The sequence below is a fragment of the Nycticebus coucang genome, chromosome 2, assembly GCF_027406575.1.
Source record: "Nycticebus coucang isolate mNycCou1 chromosome 2, mNycCou1.pri, whole genome shotgun sequence".
Classification (NCBI taxonomy): Eukaryota; Metazoa; Chordata; class Mammalia; order Primates; family Lorisidae; genus Nycticebus; species Nycticebus coucang.
The window spans coordinates 12,690,565-12,712,176 of record NC_069781.1 but is presented as its reverse complement, the minus strand read 5'-3'; the positions used below and the strand labels follow the sequence as shown (position 1 = coordinate 12,712,176).

Sequence of the window (21,612 nt, the reverse complement as noted above, 5' to 3'; positions counted from 1 at the left end):
AGAAAAGGAAGGTGGCTTCCACTATGGAGCCCTTATGCCAGCTTTGAGATAAATCTTTACGATTGCCATTTGTAGCAAGCAGTATTACTTCCACTTGTAGAAAACATCAGATCCTCATGCCTGGCCTCCATAAATGCTGCCTTATAAGGAAAAGAGGTCTTTGCAGATGTGATTACATTAAGGATTTTGAGTTAGAGGATTATTCCGAATTGTATGTGACCACAACTGTCTTCATAAGATAAAAGCACAACTAAATGCAGTCACAACTGTCTTCGTAAGATATCACAGTAAGATTTGATAAAGAGGAGAAGTAAAACATATAGAGGTGATATGAATGTGGAAGTAGCAATTGGCCACATGCCAGCAGTCACCTGAAGTTGGAGGAAGCAAGGAATAGATTCCCCCTCGAGACTCCAGAGGGAGCCTGGCTCTGACAACACACCTTCATTTTTGTGCAGTACTACTGATCTTTGATTTATGGCTTCCAGAATTGTGACAGAATAAATTCCTGTTGTTTGAACACATTCAGTTTACGGTAATTTGTTATAGTAGCACAGGAAACTAATATACCATTTTTTTCAGGTAAGGAAACAGACACAGTAAGATTTGTCCAAAGTCACATAGCAAATAGCAGTATTCAGAGAGAAGCAGATATATGCGACGATACAAACAGGGAAATGGAGAACCACAGATAGGAAAAGAGGTTCTTGAGGATGCTACAGTTCCTTGTTACAGACTTTTCTAAGGTTTGGATGCACTTCCTGTGAGCAAATAGCAAAGTGATAAACTGCAACAAATTGACTTGAACCATATTTTTGTAATACAACCCTCATGTTCTTTTTCTTAAGCTAAGTTAAATGAGTTTGTCATAAGATAGCCTATAAAAATGGCCCTAGTTGCCTCAGTGCCCATAGCTCACTGAGGCTGGCAGGTTCGAGCCTGGCCTGGACCTGCAAAACAAAGACAACTGAAACCAAAAAAAAAAAAAAAAATTGGCTGGGTGTTGTGGTGGGCGCCTGTAGTCCCAGCTACTTGGGAGGTTGAGGCAAGAGAATCGCTTGAGCCAAAGACTTTGAAGTTGCTGTGAGCTCTGACGCCACAGCACTCTACCGAGGGTGAAATAATGAGTCTCTGTCCCTCCCCCCCACCCCCGAGGGCCCTATTATAAAGAGTATTCCCTTTATTTTCCTTTTGAAACCACAAAGGAAGCTCATGGTAAATGACAGCAAAAAGTCACAGATAGCACATTTAAAAAATGAAATCAGGTAAGGCCAAACCATTAAAATGAATGGCATTAAAATACCAATCACTATGTTTAAGATGGGATTTCTTAGAGTACTGGTCTTGAGCTACTAAAAAGGCTTAGAAATGGAGCATGGAATACTATTGGGAAATCATGATTGGCTATAAAATAATTTAAGTTTTCTAATTTTATTTTACTTTATTTTATTTTGTTTTTTTTTTTTTTTTTGTAGAGACAGAGTTTCACTTTGTCGCCCTCAGTAGAGTGCTGTTGCTTCACAGCTCACAGCAACCTCCAACTCCTGGGCTTAGCTGATCCTCCTGCCTCAGCCTCCTGAGTAGCTGGGACTACAGGCGCCCACCACATCGCCCGGCTGGGTTTTTTTGTTGCTGCAGTTTGGCCGGGGCCGGGCTTGAACCCGCCACCCTTGGTATATGGGGCCGGCGCCCTACTCACTGAGCCACAGGCATCACCCACTTTTCTAATTTTAAATGAAAACTCGCAATATCCTATTAAATATGATAATATAAACTAGAACCTTACTAAAATAAGACTTAAAATAGTTATAACTAATCAATATCCACAAAGCTACACCCTCTTTTCTTTTCTTTTTTGCAGTTTTTGGCCAGGGCTGGGTTTGAACCCACCACTTCTGGCATATGGGGCTGGCACCCTACCCCTTTGAGCCACAGGTGCCACCCTACACCCTCTTTTCTTTACTGATATTTCAATGAACATTTATCATGACTGGTAGACTTTGCTTCATTGACTCATGTAATTCTCAAAACCCCATATGTGAGTACAATTGTTATCACCGTTTTGTAAATGATATAATGGAGGCTCAAAAACGGTTAAGCAACTTTTCCACTTTCTAGAAGTGGCTGACCCTGAACTGGCAGTATTAGAACTGGAGTTCAATAACTTCATAAAGCACTCGTATAGCATTTCATGCAATCCAGAGCAAAGGCCCCACTGAATGCCAATTAAATACAAAAAGTTAAGAATCTGCTCATGTTTTGTGACACTGCTTGCTTTTCTCATGATTGTTTAAAAAGGCCACATTGAGATCAAAGACCAGAGGGGCATATTTCTCTAAGGAGCTTCAAGTCCTATAACTGCTTTTTCATCTGGCCATGGCTGCTACTGTCATTTAATGTTTCTATAGCATCCATCTATGCCACAGACCAGGGACTAATTCAAAAGGCACAAGAGAAAGCCTCTCTCCAGATCAATCTTGTAGCCCTTCAAAGAAATATTTGCAAAACTTCTCTCATAGTATGTAGAAAAAGAAAACAAGACCAGCTATTGTTAACTGAGCACTTAGATGCTAGGCTCTGGCCAAGTACTTAACATACATTATTGTGGTCAATCATAACAATGAACCTAAATGAGGTACCCTCATTTCACACATGAGGAATTTGAGGCCCATGAGGTATTATATAGCTGCCTAATCACTCAGCTAATAGGGTAGGGCTAGAACCCCCAAAGTCTATCTTTCTAACCATTACATTCTTTGGCCACAGCAAGGCAAATCTATCCATTCTTTTTTTTTTTTTTTTTGGAGACAGAGTCTCACTCTGTCACCCTGGGTAGAGGAGTGTCGTGGCTTCATAGCCCACAGCAACCTCAAACCACTGGGCTCAAGTAATCCTCTTGTCTCAGCCTCCCGAGTAGCTAAGACTATAGGTACCTGCCACTGTGCCCAGCTATTTTTAGAAGCAAGGTCTTACTCTTGCCCAGGTCTCTAAAAAGGCTTAGAAATGGAGCATGGAATTAGAGTTGGTCTCTAACTCCTGAGTTCAAGCAATCCACCTGTCTCGGCCTTCCAGAGTGCTAGGATTACAGGTAGATCCATCGCGTCCAGCAAATTTATCATTTTTCTTGGTCCAAGTCAGTCAGATACTTCCCCCCCTTAAAACAAGCAAAAAAAAAAAAAAAAAAAAAAAAAACATAAAAACTCAAAGTCTCCCTTTACAGATGAACAAACTGAAGCAAAATACCCCCTAATGGTGCCTGGCCAGATGTCAAATGTAGATTTCTGCATCTCTTATTCTTACAAAGGACTTAAAGGGTATTTAAAGCATGTTTACATTCATTATCTCACTTGTACCATGCAATGTGCAAGAAGTTTTTGCATATACCATGTATTTACTCGTCATAATAACTGTGAACTGTATTATTATCCCCATATTACTGATCTGGGCTCTCAGAAGTTAGAAGGGGCCTTATGAATTGCCTTGAACAGATCTTTACCCAAGGCAGAAATTCCCTCCATAATATTGTAAGACAGGAAGTTCCCCACTCTCTTATTTGTACATCTCTAGCAACTCAACAATGTACTCCATTCTAATTCTATTTTTAGATAGTTCTAATCGTTCAAAATATCTTCTGTACATTGAAGCAAACCTGAAACTTGCCCCACTGCCCTGAGTAATGGGCTCATAGGCAAAAAATAAATATATAATCTAACCTAGTCCATATACTATGTATTAATAACTATTTAGAGATTTAAAGATAATGGAATTCCCAACTATGATTTTTTTTCTTCCTCATTTCTTATTTTTATTGAATCATAAAATATCAAGAGCTCTTTTACAACAAAGTATTGACCAGGCTCAGTGGCTCATGCCTGTAATCCCAGCACTTAGGGAGGCTGAGACACTAGGTTCACTTGAGGCCAGGAACTTGAGACTAGCCTGGACAACATACTGAGACCTAAACTCTATAGAAAAGTTGTTTTTGTTTTTTTTATTTGCTGTGCATAGTGTTGTGCACTGTAATCTCAGCTGCTCAGAGGTTGAGGGAGGGGGATTACTTAAGCCCAGGAATGGGAAGCTGCAAGTGAGCCAGTCTGGGTGAAGGAGTGAGATTCCATCTCGTTAAAAAAGAAAAAGCATCCAGAACTAAATGCTTTTTTTTCTTAATACAAGACTGAATTTGTTGTGCTTATGTTTGTTTCTGCAGCTACCAACAACAAAAAACACATAAGTTTTATAGTTACTGAACTTCTGTGATATGCGTTTTATAATGAGAAAACTGAAACTCAAAGAGGTTAAAAAAATTAATCTTGGTTACACAGCCAGTCAGGAAAGGAGATGGAATTAGAATTCATGATCTTCCAACTCTAAGGCTGCTGTATTTCCAACTACACACACAATTTACATCTGATTCACAGACATCTAACACCTGAAGTATTTACCACTTACGTCATTAGCCCATGTCTTTATTACATTCTTGGAGAGTTAAATGTTGAACTCAAGGGCAGAACTTTATTTTTGTCCTTGATCAATTTTATCTTTACATAATAAATTCTGTATGTCATTCTATTTTTTTTTTTTTTTACTTTTATTTATTTATTTTGAGACCAAGTCTCACTGGTAGAGTTTTGTGGCATCACAGATCATAGCAACCTCAAACTGTTGGGCTCAAATGATTCTCTTATCTCAGCCTCCTGAGTAGCTGGGACTACAGGCACCCGCCACAATGCCCAGTTCTTGCTCAGGCTGGTCCTGAACCTCTTAGCTCAGGCATTCCACCCACCTCAGGCTCCCAGAGGTGTATGTCATTCTAGTATATTAAAATCTTAGGGGATCTAGAACTTGCCACCTATTATCCTTTCCTTCCATCTCCTCCTTTACTTACGTGGGTCAGTGTTATATTATTTTCATGTCTATCCTTAAAACAAGATAAATAGAATGTGGCCTTCAGACAAGCTATTGAAGCCCCTTCTCCAATCTGACTTAACCATTAACATTCATAAAATAGTTATTCAAATATTTATCTCTTAATTAGACTAGATACTCTAGTGCCTGACTAGTAAGCCCATCTCAAAGGAAATGTTCACAACCATTCTTAATCCAGTGTTCTTTATTTATACAGTACTCTTAATTAATGTTCTTAGTCTGTATTATTCTACCTAAAATATAAGGAAAAGAAAATCAGGTAAATAAGTGCTTCAAAGATGAGACTATGGCTCATAGTAACCACAGTGATGAAAAGCTGAGGGTTTAAAAAAGTGACATATTTGAAACTCTGAATAGTTTGCTAGCTACAAAAATATCTACAGCTGGCTCAGCGCCTGTAGCTCGGCATCAAGAGTTGGTGGTTTTGAACCTGTCCTGGGCCTGCCAAACAACAATGACGACAACAACAACAACAACAACAAAAATAGCCAGGCGTAGTGGAGGGCACCTATCGTCCCAGCTACTTAGGAGGCTGAGGCAAGAGACTCTCTTAAGCCCAAGAGTTTGAGGTTCCTGTGAGCTGTGATGCCATGGCACTCTACCGAGGATGACATAGTGAGACTCTGTCTAAAGAAAAAAAAAAGTGTGTATATACATGTGCGTGCATGTGTGTGTGTGTGTGTGTACAGTTAAAAAAAAGGGTAGGGAAAGAGAAAATTCCTACCAATTTATCAGAAAAAACTGAATGCCCTGATCTGCATTACTTGAAGGGCTCAGGTTGCAAACTTTAAATATTAATTGCCATGACAAGGAGTAGTCAGCACTCCTTACAGAAATGGTTTACGCCAAGTATGACAGAGAATACTGTATACAAGATAAGCCTTGTTGCAATATCCAAACTAATACTGGGGTCATGTCAAAAGGCAACATACCACATAGAAAGCCTCCCACTAGCCTAAGATGGAGCAATCTGTGCATGAAAGAGAATACTGATGGCACTGGATTGAAACATTTCAAATATAAAAATCAATGAGCTTGTAATAATATTTAAAAGAAAACCCTCATTAATTATCAGTACAGGTTGCTAAGACACCAGTTCATTACCGATGACTAAATGGGGGGAAAAACCCAAACATTACAGTAAATACCACTAGAACTAGAATCTTACTCTTTGGCTCTTCTTCCTCAAAGTTAGAGAAGGGAACAGGATAGAAACCAAAGTAGTTTTTAAGAAACTTTTAACTTTTAAACCTTGATTGAGAAGACTGGGATCAAGTGAACAAATATACACTGCAATCAGGGAACCAGGTATGGATGGAGAGGTAGCAGAGCAGGTCTCAGGGCCCATGGTGAGACAAGCATCAGCTGGAGGATAGCAGAGACAGTGCTGAATGTTGGCAGGACAAATCTCTGTAGCACAGGCAACAGAACATGGGATTAAGAACTTGGGGTCTAAAATCAGACTTCCTTGGGTTTAGATCTAGGTTCCATCACTTGCTAGATATGTGACTTTGTGAAAGTTCCCAAACCTATTTATAGGTACCTCAGTTTCTAGTCTATAAAATGTGACTATAAAGAACTTTATAAAGAAGTGTTGTGAGAAACAATACAATAAGATTATATATAAATGACATGGAGCTCTAGCTTCCTCAATGAAATGGCTTTGCAGAGCATATAAGTGCTAGACAATTTTGTTGCTTAATTTCCTTTTTTTTAGGTACACCAGCATGGAGGAGTCAGTCAGGCTGGAGGCAGGGAAAAGCAAAGACAGATTTCCTAGAGGAGATGAATTCTGAAGAATAACACCTAGTTAATACAACTGAAGGTAGAAGACAAGGTACAGGCAGAAGAAACAATTGGCCTATAAAGTCATGTCTTTAACTCGGGGCTGGAAATCCCTCTCCAATTTGAGTTTCCTCTGAGAAGATCCTCAGTCCTTTCTAAAAAAACCAATGCAGTTCACTAAGCTTCAGCAAGACTACAAAAAAAGAGTTACACAAAAATATCCACAGATATAATACATGTATCAGGTTTTACTCCTTTTATGTGTGAGAGTCATGATCTAGGGCAGCACCTGGGGCTCAGTGAGTAGGGTATTGGCCCTATATACCAAGGGTGGTGGGTTCAAACCTGGCCCCGGCCAAACTGCAACAACAACAACAAAAAAAAACAGGCAGGTGTTGTGGTGGGCACCTGTAGTCCCAGCTACTTGGGAGGCTGAGGCAAGAGGAGGTTGCTGTGAGCTGTGACGCCACAGCAGTCTACCAAGGAGGATAAAGTGAGACTCTGTCTCTACCAAAAAAAAAAAAGAGTCATGATTTGCCTGCAATTTTATTCCTACAACATGTTCTAAATATTCCTGGCTACCCATGATGAAATATATGGAACTAAACATGAGCATTATTAGAAAAAAAGTAACATGCTTGGTGTTTGCTATAGTCTTCTCAGTGACAATCCTAAGTTTTTGTTTGTTTTTTTTTTGTTTGTTTTTGCTCTTGCTGTTGTTTTTTAGTATATAATATCATTACATAAGCTCCTAAGCTGGAGTGCAGGAGCTATTGATAAGAGGGATCCTTGCACACTGCATCCTTGAACAAACAATCCTCCTGCCTCAGCCTCCCACAAATCTGGTACTACGGGGGCATAAGACTGTGATTGGTAAAAACTTTTTTAAAATCAGAGATTATTCTAGTATAATAGGAACTATTATATTAAATTTCATTGCTTCAAATTTCATATTCCTGTTGAGATAGGTTAGAGCAGAGCCAAAGCCCAGGTATGGTCTCTATGAACACATATTAATTTTGAAAGGCAGAAATGTCAAATTCAAAGGAAATAATGAAAATGAGGAATAAAGCAGCTAATGTGGTTGGCAAGATTAATAACAATTTGAACCAGATACAGAGCCCAAAGATATCTGTTCAGAGTACCATTGACGTGTCTGCCCAAATAAATGGACATTCACATCTCTATATCATTCAACAGGAACAAAAAAGTAAATGAGAACATACATTTATAAATGAATCTGATCATTAATCTGACCAGATTTTCAAACACCTACAATTTAGGTGTTTTGTGTGTGTGTGTTTAAGAGAGACAGGGTCTCTCTCTGTTGACCAGGCTAGAGTGCAACAGTAGAATCAGAGCTTACTGCAGGCTTGAATGGCTCAGCTCAAGTGATCCTCCTGCCTCTGCCTTCTGAGTAGCTGGGTCTGTAGGTACCTAGCCAGGTTCTTTTTTGTGTAAGTGGTAGAAGCCCTCAATTATAGCTAACCAAAAGTTACACTGTAGGTTAGTCTCAAAAATGTTAACAGTATCTAGTACTATACTTGCTACAGGAAAGATACACATTTTGTTCAATGAATGAACAATAAATGAACAAACAGTATGGCTCAGTGCAGTATTTTCTAAGTTACAAATCATAACCCACAGAATCATGACAAATACTTTTAGGAAAAAAAATGGAAAATATCAAAGTGTATCACATGTAGTATTTGTGTCTTTGTGTGCTTGTGTGGTAGGACACTAGATCACAATGTATCACATATTTAGGAATAAAAAGTTGGAGACTCAGCAAGACAGCAGCCGAGTAACAGCTTCCTTGCAACTGGGCCCCGCACGGTGAGTCTGGGGAGACAAGACTCCAGGCATCTCTGGCTGGTGGGATCAGCCCATGAGGACACAGGGAGTCAGTGAGAGACTTCTGGACCCCAGGAGGAGGACAAAAGCAATGGAAAACTGGCAAGTGGTTGCCTGTGTTCATTTGGTCTAATCTTGCCGGCAGCTGTAAGTACAGCAGCAGTGACACTGCAACCTGGAAAGGCCTTACCTGTGAGCTGCTTAGGGGATTTTTGGACTTGGCACTGAGTTGAACTACCTTGGGAGAACTTGGGCAAGAAGACGGAGGACTTTAAGCATTGTCTAGGGCCCCAGACTGAGCCGTTGAGGCAGACAGAGCTAACAGGGTTCAGCTGTGGGCTGCAGGGAGCCATTGTGGGAGACTTGCCCCAGCAAGCTCCGTCCTCAGGGTCGCAGAGCAAGGATCAGGCAGGAGCTAGTAATCTATAGAGACTGAGCAGCCTAAAGGCAGGGACTGAGATGTCTTGCAGCCGTAGCCCTCAGGGGCATAAGTGAGACCGGTTTTGACACACTGGTTAAGTGGATAGCCACTTCAGGAGTGATCCCAGAGAGAAGCGCTTTCCTAAGAAAGCTTCTGCTTAGCCAAATTTAGCAGTTTAAAGTTCCTTTTACATGGGCTGAGGAAAGATTTAGGCTCTCCACTTTAGGCTCTCCACCCTGCAGTGTTTGACAAATCAGCAGAGGCCTCGAGTCTCCATCTCATATAGGCGTATCAGCACCAGTGATTAACATCTCATACCCCAGAAGATCACCTGTTGCCCAGACAATATTCAGCAAGAGATACATACTGCTTTGTTTTTGGGTTTTTCTTTCTTTTTTGGGGGGTGGGGGTGGGGGGGTGGGTTGTTGCTGTTTTTTAATTTCAATATTTTCCCTATAGATTTTTCTTTTCTTTCTTCATTTTTCTAGTTTAAATATAATTTCCCATTGTTGCCTTTATCAACAATTAGAACTTCATTTTTGCTAGTGTTTCTACCCCTATTATTTGTTTTTCCCCCCAATTTTATGTCATCAAGTTTTCTGTTTGCTTGTTTTGGTTTGATTTATAGCATTTTTGTCTTTCTTCTCTACTTGGTGGAGGTGGGGTACTGTGTCTGAACAGGCTAGCAAAGAGCTGATGACCTCAAGGGAACCACCCAACCCGGCATCCCTAGAGATTGGTTGTTTTTAAGGTTGGATCAAAGTACCCTACTATACGCTTATATTGTTCTGTCTCCCTCTTTCTCTGCCCCTCTTCTTTTTGTCAATATTCCCTTTTACCCACCCCCTCTCCTTTCTCTCTTTTTTTTTTCTTTCTTTTTTCCCTTCTTGCTCTTCAACCTTCTCATCCTTCTGGTCCTGTACCAAAAGGACTCATGGAAACCCTGGTCCATGGACACAGCAACTTAAAGAGCAAGAGAAAGTGAAAGGAAAATTAGGGCAAGGAAACAGATAAAAGAATCACTCATGAGAAAGAATCAGCAGAAAAATCCTGGCAACATGTAAAACCAGTGCAGAGCAACCCCCCTAAGGGACTATGAGGTAGCTACTGCAGAGGATTCCACCTTAAAGAAATGTTAGAAATAACAGAAAGGGAATATAGAATACAGATTATGAAAACAATGAAGGAAATGATGGAAACAATGAAGGAAACTGCTGATAAAGTGGAAAATAACCAAAAGGAAATCCAAAAACAGAATCAAATAAGAGATGAAAGATAAGAAGAATATAGAAACGATGAAGAATATGGCAGAGCTGAAGGAACTGAAGCAGTCAATTAGGGAACTTGAAGATGCAATAGCAAGTATCAACAGGTTAGACCATGCAGAAGAAAGAATTTCAGAGGTAGAGGACAAAGCTCTTGAGATAACTCAGATAGTAAAAGAGGCAGAAAAGAAGAGAAAGAAAGCAGAACGTTCACTGACAGAATTTTGGGACTTCATGAAGCGTTCAAACATACGAGTTATAGGTATCCCAGAAGGGGAAGAAGAATGCCCCAGAGGAATGGAAGCCATACTACAGAACATTATAAATGAAAATTTCCCAACTATCACCAAAAGTTCTGACACACTCCTTTCAGAGGAATATTGGATGCCAGGTTGCCTCGACTCTAACAGAGCTTCTCCAAGACACATTGTGATGAACCTGTCTGAAGTCAACACAAAAGAAATGATTCTTCAAGCTGCCAGGAGTAAGCACCAGTTGACCTATAGGGGCAAATCCATCAGGGTGACTGCAGACTTCTGTAATGAAACTATCCACACAAGAAGACAATGGTCATCTACCTTTAATCTACTTAAACAGAACAATTTCCAGCTGAGAATTCTCTATCCTGCTAAGCTAAGCTTTAAAACTGATGGGAAATAAAATCATTTACTGATATACAAACACTGAGGAAATTCGCCACAACAAGACCAGCTCTTTAGGAAATACTTCAACCTGTTCTATACGCTGACCATCACAATGGATCAGCAGCAAAGTAAGAACTCAGCAATTGAAGAACAGACCCTAAGTTCCATACTGATGCAAAAGATAAAACTAAGCAATGGTCTCTCACAAAATAAGATGAATAGAACACTACCACACTTATCAATTATCTCAATAAATGTTAATAGTTTGAATTCCCCACTGAAGAGGCATAGATTGGCTGACTGGATTAAAAAACACAAGCCATCCATTTGCTGTCTGCAGGAAACACACCTAGCTTCAAAAAACAAATTAAAACTCCAACTCAAGGGTTGAAAGACAATTTGTCAGGCAAACGGAATTCAGAAGAAAAGAGGAGTTGCAATCTTATTTTCAGATACATGTGGATTTAAAGCAACTAAAGTCAGAAAAGACAAAGATGGTCACTTTATATTGGTCAAGAAGGGAAAAATATAACAAGAAGACGTTTCAATTCTAAATATTTATGCACCCAATTTAAATGCTCACAGATTCTTGAACAGACCTTATTCAGTCTGAGCAATATGATATCCTATAATACCATAATAACAGGGGACTTTAACACTCCTCTTACAGAGCTGGACAGATCCTTTAAACAGAAATTAAACAAAGATATAAGAGATTTAAATGAGACCCTAGAACAACTGTGCTTGACAGACGCATATAGAACGCTCCATCCCAAAGATAAAGAATATACATTCTTTTCATCGCCCCATGGAACATTCTCCAAAATCGATCATATCCTAGGATACAAAACAAACCTCAACAGAATCAAAAGAATTGAAATTTGGGAAAGAAATAAAAGAGGAAATCATTAACTTCCTTGAGCATAACAACAATAAAGACATATAAGCTACCAAAACCTGTGAGACACTGCAAAAGCAGTTCTGAGAGGAAAATTTATCACTTTAGATGCCTACATTCAAAAAACAGAAAGACAGCGCATCAACAAACTCACAAGCCATTTTATGGAATTGGAAAAAAAAAAAAAACAATCAAAGCCTAAATCCAGTAGAAGAAAAGAAATATCCAAAATCAAATCAGAGATCAATGAAATTGAAAACAAAAGAATCACTCAGAAAAGTGTTTCATCACTTTTAATGAAACAAGGAGTTGGTTTTTTGAAAAAATAAAACAGATAAACCTTTGGCCAGACTAACTAGAAAACTAAAATCTCTAGTAACCTCAATCAGAAATGATAAAGGGGAAATAACAAGTGATGCCACAGATATACAAAAGATCATCTCTGAATACTACCAGAAACTCTATGCCCAGGAATTTGACAATGTGAAGGTAATGCATCAATATTTGGAATCACACTCTCTCCCTAGACTTAGCCAGGAAGAAAGAGAGCTTCTGAACAGACCCAATTTCATGCACTAAGATTAAAGAAACAATAAAAAAGCTTCCAACACAAAAATGCCTTGGTGGGCAGCACCTGTGGCTCAGAAAAGTAGAGTGCTGGCCCTATATGCTGTAGGTGGCGGGTTTAAACCCAGCCCCGGCCAGAAACTGCAAAAAAAAAAAAAATGCCCTGGTTCAGATGGCTTCATACCAGAACTCTATCAAAAATTCAAGGAAGAGCTTATTCCCATAGTGCAGAAATTACTCCAAAAAATTGAGGAAGAAGCAATCTTCCCCAACACAAATCTATGAAGCAAACATCACCCTGATACCAAACCAGAAAAAGACCCAACTAAAAAGGAGAATTTAAGACCAATTTCATTAATGAATATAGATGCAAAAATTCTCACAAAATCCTAGCCAATAGATTACAGCTTATCATCAAAAAAGTCATACATCATGACCAAGTAGGATTCATTCCAGGGATGCAAGGCTGGTTTAACATACGCAAGTCCATAAATGTTATCCACCATATTAACAGAAGGAAAAATAAAGACCATATGATCCTCTCAATAGATGCAGAAAAAGTATTTGATAAAATCCAGCATCCTTTTCTAATTAGAACAGTGAAGAGTATAGGCATAGGTGGCACATTTCTAAAACTGATTGAAGCTATCTATGACAAACCCACAGCTAATATTTTACTGAATGGAGTAAAACTGAAAGCTTTTCCTCTTAAAACTGGAACCAGACAAGGTTGTCCTCTGTCACCTTTACTATTCAACATAGTGCTGGAAGTTCTAGCCAATACAATTTGGCAAGACAAGGAAATAAAGGGAATTCAAATGGGAACAGAGGAGGTCAAACTCTCCCTCTTTGCTGATGACATGATCTTATACTTAGAGAATCCCAAAGACTCAACCACAAGATTCCTAGAAGTCATCAAAAACCAGTAATGTTTCAGGATATAAAATCAATGTCCACAAGTCAGTCAATAACAGTGAAGATGAGAAGCTAATTAAGGACACAACTCCCTTCACCATAGTTTCAAAGAAAATGAAATACCTAGGAATATACCTAACGAAGGAAGTGAAGGACCTCTGTAAAGAAAATTATGAGGGCGGCGCCTGTGGCTCAGTAGGTGGGACATCAGCCCCATATACCGAGGGGGCGGTTCAAACCCGGCCCCAGACAAACTGCAACCAAAAAAATAGTCGGGTGTTGTGGCGGGCACCTGTAGTCCCAGCTACTCGGGAGGCTGAGGCAAGAGAATCGCTTAAGCCCAGGAGTTGGAGGTTGCTGTGAGCTGTGTGAGGCCACGGCACTCTACTGAGGGCCATAAAGTGAGACTCTGTCTCTACAAAAAAAAAAAAAAAAAGGAAGAAAATTCTGAAATCTTTTTTTTTTTTTTTTGGCTGGGGCTGGGTTTGAACCCGCCACCTCCGGCATATGGGACCTTGAGCCACAGGCGCCGCCCAGAAAATTATGAAATCTTAAGAAAGGAAATAGCAGAGGATATTAACAAATGGAAGAACATACCATGCTCATGGATGGGAAGAATCAACATTGTAAAATGTCTATACTTCCCAAAGCAATCTACCTGTTCAATGCCATTCCTATTCAAATACCAACATTGTACTTTTAAGATTTGGAAAAAATTATTCTGCGTTTGTATGGAACCAGAAAAAACCCCGTATAGCTAAGGCAGTTCTTAGTAATAAAAATAAAGCTGGGGGCATCAGCATACCAGACTTTAGACTGTACTACAAAGCCATAGTGGTCAAGACAGCATGGTACTGGCACAAAAACAGAGACATAGACACTTGGAATCGAACAGAAAATCAGAAAATGAAACTAACATCTTACAACTACCTAATCTTCCATAAACCAAACAAGAACATACCTTGGGGGAAAGACTTCCTGTTCAATAAATGGTGCTGGGAGAATTGGATATCCACATGTAAAAGACTGAAACTGGACCCACACCTTTCTCCACTCACAAAAATTGATTCAGGATGGATAAAGGACTTAAATTTAAGGCATGAAACAATAAAAATCCTCAAAGAAAGCATAGGATAACACTGGAAGATCTTGGGCCTGGGGAAAGACTTCATGAAGAAGACTGCCATGGCAATTTCAACAACAAAAATAAACAAATGGAACTTAATTAAACTGACAAGCTTCTATACAGCTAAGGAGACAACAACCAAAGCAAATAGACAACCTACACAATAGTTAAGGATATTTGCATATTTTGAATCAGACAAAAGCTTGATAACTAGGATCTATAGAGAACTCAAATTAATCCACATGAAAAAAGCCAACAATCCCATATATCAATGGGCAAGAGACATGAATAGAACCTTCTCTAAAGAAGACAGACGAATGTTGGGCGGCGCCTGTGGCTCAGTCGGTGGGGCGCCGGCCCCATATACCGAGGGTGGCGGGTTCTAAACCCAGCCCCGGCCAAACTGCAACCAAAAAATAGCCGGGCATTGTGGCGGGCGCCTGTAGTCCCAGCTACTTGGGAGGCTGAGGCAGGAGAATCGCTTAAGCCCAGGAGTTGGAGGTTGCTGTGAGCTGTGTGAGGCCACGGCACTCTACCAAGGGCCATAAAGTGAGACTCTGTCTCTACAAAAAAAAAAAGAAGACAGACGAATGTCTAATAAACATATGAAAAAATGCTCATCATTCCTAATTATTAGAGAAATACAAATCAAAAACTACCCTTGAGATACCATCTAAATGCAGATGCTGGGTGAATGTGGAGAGAAGGGAACACTTTTACACTGCTGGTGGGACTGCAAACTGGTATAACCTTTTTGGAAGTAAGTATGGAGAAACCTCAAAGCACGCAAGCTAGACCTCCCATTGGATCTTGCAATCCCATTACTGGGCATCTACCCAGAAGGAAAAAAATCCTTTTATCCTAAGGGCACTTGCACTAGACTGTTTATTGCAGCTCAATTTACAATTGCTAAAATGTGGAAACAGCCTAAATGCCCACCAACCCAGGAATGGATTAACAAGCTGTGGTATATGTATACCATGTAATACTATTCAGCCATTAAAAAAAAATGGAGACTTTACAGCCTTTGTATTAACCTGGATGGAAGTGGAATGCATTATTCTTAGTAAAGCATCACAAGAATGGAGAAGCATGAATCCTATATACTGAATTTTGATATGAGGACAATCAAGGACACGGTGGGGGTGGGGGAGAGGGAGAGCAGAGAAAGGGAAGGAGGGGGGTGGGGCCTTGATGTGTGCCACACCTTTTGGGGGCAAGACAGGATTGTAAGAGGGTCTTTACCTAACAAATGCAATCAGTGTAACCTGGTTTCTTGTACCCTCAATGAATCCTCAACAATAAACACACACACACACACAAAGTTTAAAAGACATTGGCCTGGTGTTTAAAACAGAATGGGTATGAATTCCAACTCTGCCACTTCCTCGCTTTGTAACCATGGGCAAAGGATCCAGTTATCCATGCCTTACTATTAACTGTAAAGTACATGTAACCTTGCAGAGTTTCTAGGGATTAAATGATATACTTATGTATACAAAGACAACAGCTAACAAGTTCATGGTGCCTACTATGCACCAAGTTCTACTCTATATGTTACATAGAATAATAACTCATTGTTTACAACTCTATACAGATGGTCCTTGAGTTACAATCGTTTAACTTAATGATTATTTGACTTTACAATGGTGGAGAAAGTGATATTCATTCAGTGGAAACAGTACTTCAAATTTTGATCTTTTCCCAGGCAAGTGATACGAGTATGATTCACTCTCCAGGTGTGCTGGGCAACAACAGTAAGCCAAGCTGCAAGCTCGCCTTCAGCCATGCAATGGAGATCACGATCATGTGGGTAAATGATAGATAGTCCACAGTGTATTGTAGTATTGGATGGTTTCACCCAACTGTAGGCTAATTTAAGGGTTCTGAGAAATTTAAGGTAGGCTAGTCTAAGCTATGATGGTTGGTAGGCTAGAGGATGAAATGAATTATAACTTATGATATTTTTAATTTATCTGGGCTTATTATAATATAATCTCCCTACAAAACAAGGAGAATCTGTATTGTAGACAATAACTGAGGCACACAGAAAATAAGAAATGTATACAACGCCTGTGGTCCCAGCTACTCGGGAGGCTGAGGCAAGAGAATCGCTTAAGCCCAGGAGTTGGAGGTTGCTGTGAGCTGTGTGAGGCCACGGTACTCTACTGAGGGCCATAAAGTGAGACTGTCTCTAAAAAAAAAAAAAAAAAAAAGAAATGTATACAAGGTCCCATAGATAGCAGCCAAAAGAGATAGGATTCTATGCAGACAGTCTTATTCCAGAGTCTGAGATCTTTCATACTATGCTATTATACTATTTAATACCATTTACACTATTTATACTGTTTAATATAATGCCTAATAGATACTAAGTACAGAATTAATGTTAGTAGTTGTTGTTGCTATTATAGAGAAGTTTCCAGTAAGATTAGAACCTGGTAGGTTGGCATGGTGACTCACACCTGTAATCCTAGCACCCTTGAGCTCAGGAATGTGAGACCAGCCTGAGCAAGAGGGAGACCCTGTCTTTACTAAAAATAGAAATAACTAGCCAGTCATTGTGGTGGATGCCTATAGTCCCACCTACTTGAGAGGCTGAAATAAGAGGATTGCTTGAGCCCAGAAGTTTGAGGAAGTTGTTGTGAGCTATAACACCACAGCATTCTACCCAAGTGGATAGTATGAGACTGCCTCAAAAAAGAAAAAAAAAAAAAAAAAACTTGAGAAAAATTTAAATGTTATGAAACATGCTTATGTTTTTAAAAAAATCGACCTTAGTGGTAGTGCTCACTTCAGTAGCACATGCACTAAAATTAGAATGATACAGAGAAGATTAGCATGCCCCTGCACAAGGATGACAGGCAAATTCGTGAAGCGTTCCATATTTTTTAATATGAAGCCAGTAGATCATCCAATGCATGCCCAAATAGGAGAAAAACTCATTTCAATTCAGTTGGGAGTAGGGGGAAATGAAGGAGAGGGGGTTGGAGTGCTCTCACTGAATGGACACAGGGTGCAGGGGTTGGCACACCTTTTGTGTGTGGGACATACAAGACAAATTCTACCTAACAAAATCAAATATTTTGACCTGGTTGCTTGTACCCTTACATGAACCTGAAATAAATTTACTTAAAATTTTTTAAAAATTGGCCTTAAAGCAATAATTAAGGGCTTAATTTTTAAAAAGCTTTGATATAATTCAACATTACAAACCTTTTCTAGGAATAGAAACTTTTTTAATGTGATAAAGGCTATCTAAAAAGACCTATACTAAATATCATATTTAATGGTGAAATGTTAAAGTGCTTTCCTTTTAAGAATGGAAATAAGACAAGGATGGCCAATTGTCAATATTACCTTTATTCAACATTGTATTGAAGGTTCTAGCTAGTGCAGACAAAACAAGAAAGATACAAAAATCAACCATATTTCTGTACCAGCCACACACAGAAATAAAAATATTTGAAAGATACCACTTACAGTAGCATCAAAAAATATAAAATTATCTAGGATACAATCCAATAAATACAAATGGTTCTCTATGGTAAAACTATAATGTTTACTTAATATAAAATACTTTTAAAATAAATTGAGGAAGATTTAATTAAATGAAGAGCAAGATCTACACAGATCAGTAAACTTCCATTTAAAATGCCCACAATTTGTGTGTGTAACTTGACTAGCTAATTCTAAAATGAATATGGACGTGCAAAAGAACAAAAATAGTATAGATAAAATTAAGAAAAACAAGATAAAAAAAATTTACCACATATCAACATTTTTAAAAGCTATAGTATTTAAGATATATTTAATTGACTCAGAGATAGACAAATAGACCAACGGGAACAGAATGGGGAACCCTACAACATAATTATGCATACATGAAGCTAGGCACCATGACTCGAGCCTGTAATCCTAGCACTTTGCTGTGGTGAGAGTACACTTGAGGTCAGGACTCTGAGACCAGACTAAGCAAGAGTGAAACCCTGTGTCTGCTAAAAAAATGAAAATAAGGAAAAATAAGCCAGGCATTTTGGCAGGTGTCTGTAATCCCAGCCACTTGGGAGACTGAAGTAGGAACATCATTTGAACCCAGGGCTTTGAGGTGGATGTGAGCCAGGCTGATGCCACAGCACTCTAGCCTGGGCAACAGAGTGAGAATCTGTCTCAAACAAAAACAAATAAACAAACAAAAAAAAAAAAGAAAGAAAAGAAAGAAACTATGCATATATGGATGTTTAATTTATGATAAAGGTACATTGTTGAGCAGTGAAGAAAAGACAAAGCTTTTCGATGAATAATAAGACAATTCAGTATCTATATAAAAAAAGAAACTTGATTCTACCTCATACCATACAAAATATTTAATTCCACATACTGTAGTTAGAAGACCAAAATATCAAAGACAAAATAATAAGTCTCTTAGAAGACAATAAAGGAGAGTACCTTCGTGACCTTGGGGTAGAAAGAGATTTGAAAAAATGGGCCACATTGTCTGATTGGTCTTACTGATCAAAACCACCACCACCACAAAAAAATAAGTCATGCGAAGCATTAATCATAAAAGAAAACATTTATAAAATAAAACAACATCAAAATGAAGAACTTTATTTATTTTTTATTTTTTGAGACAGAGCCTCAAACTGTTGCCCTGGGTAGAGTGCTATGGCATCACAGTTCACAGCAATCTCCAAATCCTGGGGTTAAGCGATTCCCTTGCCTCAGCCTCCCAAGTAGCTGAGACTACAGGCGCCTGCCACAACACCCAGCTATTTTTTGGTTGTAGTTACCATTGTTGTTTGGCAGGCCGGGGCTGGATTCGAACCCGCCAGCTCTGGTGTATGTGGCTGGCGCCTTAGTCGCTTGAGCTATAGTCGCCGAGACAAAATGAGGAACTATAAAGAGTAAAAAGGCAAGCTACAGCATGGGAGATGACATATGAAACCATATAATCTATAAAAAGCTCATATCCAAAATATATGAAATTCCTATATATCAATAAGACAACCCAGTAGAAAAAGAAACTTGAACAGGCATTTTACAAAGAAAGTTAAGCCACATAAAAAACTTGTGAAGAAATGTCCAAATTTATTAGTGATCAAAGGCATACAAATTAAAATCACAATGAAATATTATACATCCAAAAAGATGACTAAAATTAAAAAAAGACTTCAAGTTTTTGTGGTAATATAGAAAAATTAGTTCTCATTTATTATTGGTGAGAGTGCTAATTAGTACAACCACTATTAAAAACAGCATCATTATTAAAGTTGAAGATACATCTATCCTATATTGCCAGGTATATCCCCCCCAAAATGCAAATGATACCTGTGTATTAAGAGACAAGTTCAAGGATGTTCATTATTAATATGCTTTATAAAAACCCCAAATTAAAAATAACCTAAATGTTCATCAAGATTTGCTACAGATAAATGGTGTATATTCACATAATGGAATGCTATATGGCAGTAAAGATATTTGAACTACTACAACAATATAGATGACTTGCACAAACAATGCTGGGCAAAAGAAATCAGAAGGAATAGGATGTATAATGTAAGATTCCATTTGTGTTGTTAAAAAACAACAACAACACAAAAACAACACTGTCAAACAAGGGAAAAGACATTTAGTGTGAAGAGTACCAGTGTGGGGAGAATCTTTTGGGTCCCGGCATGGCTCTATTGTTTGACCTGGGTGGAGCTTGCTTTATGTAATTCATTAAGCTGTAAATTTATATTTTATGTACTTTTCTGTAAGTACTAATATTTCACAATTAAAAGGTTAAAAAGGGAGGAAACAAATGCAAGGCATACTTGAAGGATCCACACAAAATATTAACGTTAAGTGGTGAGATCTTAGGGAAGGGTGCTAGGAGACAAGTCTAGAAAACTAGTTTGGAATAGATTGCAACAGATACTAACCAGCTGAAGGACTACTGAAATTCTGAACAGAGATATATCTAGATCAAAGCAGTGTCTCAAAAAAAAATATTCATCTCACGATGATGTGCAGGGTTTGACAGAAACAGGACAGAGAGGGAAGATGGATGGTGTGGGCATCTAGGTAATAGGAATGTTAAAGAGTGGTCATGTGGAGGTGAAAGGAAAGCTGAAAGCTTTGGAAGCCTAAAGAGGGCTTGCCGAATGACTGGATTGCAGAAGGAAGATGAAGAGAGGAAGTGATAGGAAGCTGTAAATGTAGATGAGAGGTTCTAAACCAAGCTGGCTGTGAGGAAATGTGGTATTCCTAACAGAAAACTGGAAGCAGTTTAGTGAGGGGCAAAATCAATAGCTTTAGCTTAAGAGAGAAAGATGGGTGAGTTAAGCAGAAATACTCTAAAAGTAGCTTTTTAGAAGACAATGGTTAGGGCTGAAATGAAAGACCAAGAGTCATCAACACATGGAACAGCTGAAGCCATGCAACAGATCAGAACTCCCCAAGCAAGGAGAGATGAGGGAGGAAGCAACAGTAAGATAAAACCAAGACACAGGGGCAGGTGAGAAGTTAGAGAAGTAAAGTGAGATGACATGGTCAAAGAAGAAAACAATGCAGAGGTTCTCAACCTGTGGGTCGCGACCCACAGGAACTGTATTAAGGTCCGCGGCATTGGGAAGATTGAGAACCACTGAAATGGTGGAATACAAATCCATGATTATCAGAAAGATAAAGGACAGCTGTCTTTTTGGGTTTCACAAAGAAGGCAGTATTGTCAAATATAACCAATCAAAAAGTAAGAGGAATGGCCAGGCATGGTGGATCATGCCTGTAATCCTAGCACTCTAGGAGGCCAAGGTGGGTAGACTGCCTCAACTCAGGAGTGGAAGAATAGTCTGAGCAAGAGTGAGACCCCATCTCTACTACTGAAAAAAGAAAAAGAAAAAAAGAAGAGACTAGCAGGGCGTCATGGCAGATGCTTGTAGTCCCAGCTACTATGGAGGCAAGAGGATCTCCAGAGCCCAAGAGTCTGGGGTTACTGTGAGCTATGATGATGCCACGCCACGCCACAACACTCTACCCTAGGTCACAGGGTGAGATTCTGTGTTGAAAAAAAAAAAAAAAAAATATATATATATATATATATATACACACACACACACATATATATATACACACACACACACATATATATAACAAATGCAAGGCATGTTTGAAGGATCATATATATCATATATAGGTTATATATATGATATGCCTATATACATATC

The 21,612-nt window shown here is 39.0% G+C and overlaps 1 protein-coding gene and 1 non-coding gene across 7 annotated transcripts in view; one reads left to right on the top strand and one right to left on the bottom strand.

The window, feature by feature from the left end:
- The window catches only part of NR6A1 (nuclear receptor subfamily 6 group A member 1), a 275,618-nt gene that overhangs the window by 50,738 nt on the left and 203,268 nt on the right, over nucleotides 1-21,612 (bottom strand). The gene's annotated exons all lie outside the window — the stretch shown is intronic.
- LOC128580025 (U6 spliceosomal RNA) lies at nucleotides 17,188-17,293 on the top strand. The gene has a single exon (XR_008378388.1). It is a non-coding gene; the product is annotated as a U6 spliceosomal RNA (small nuclear RNA).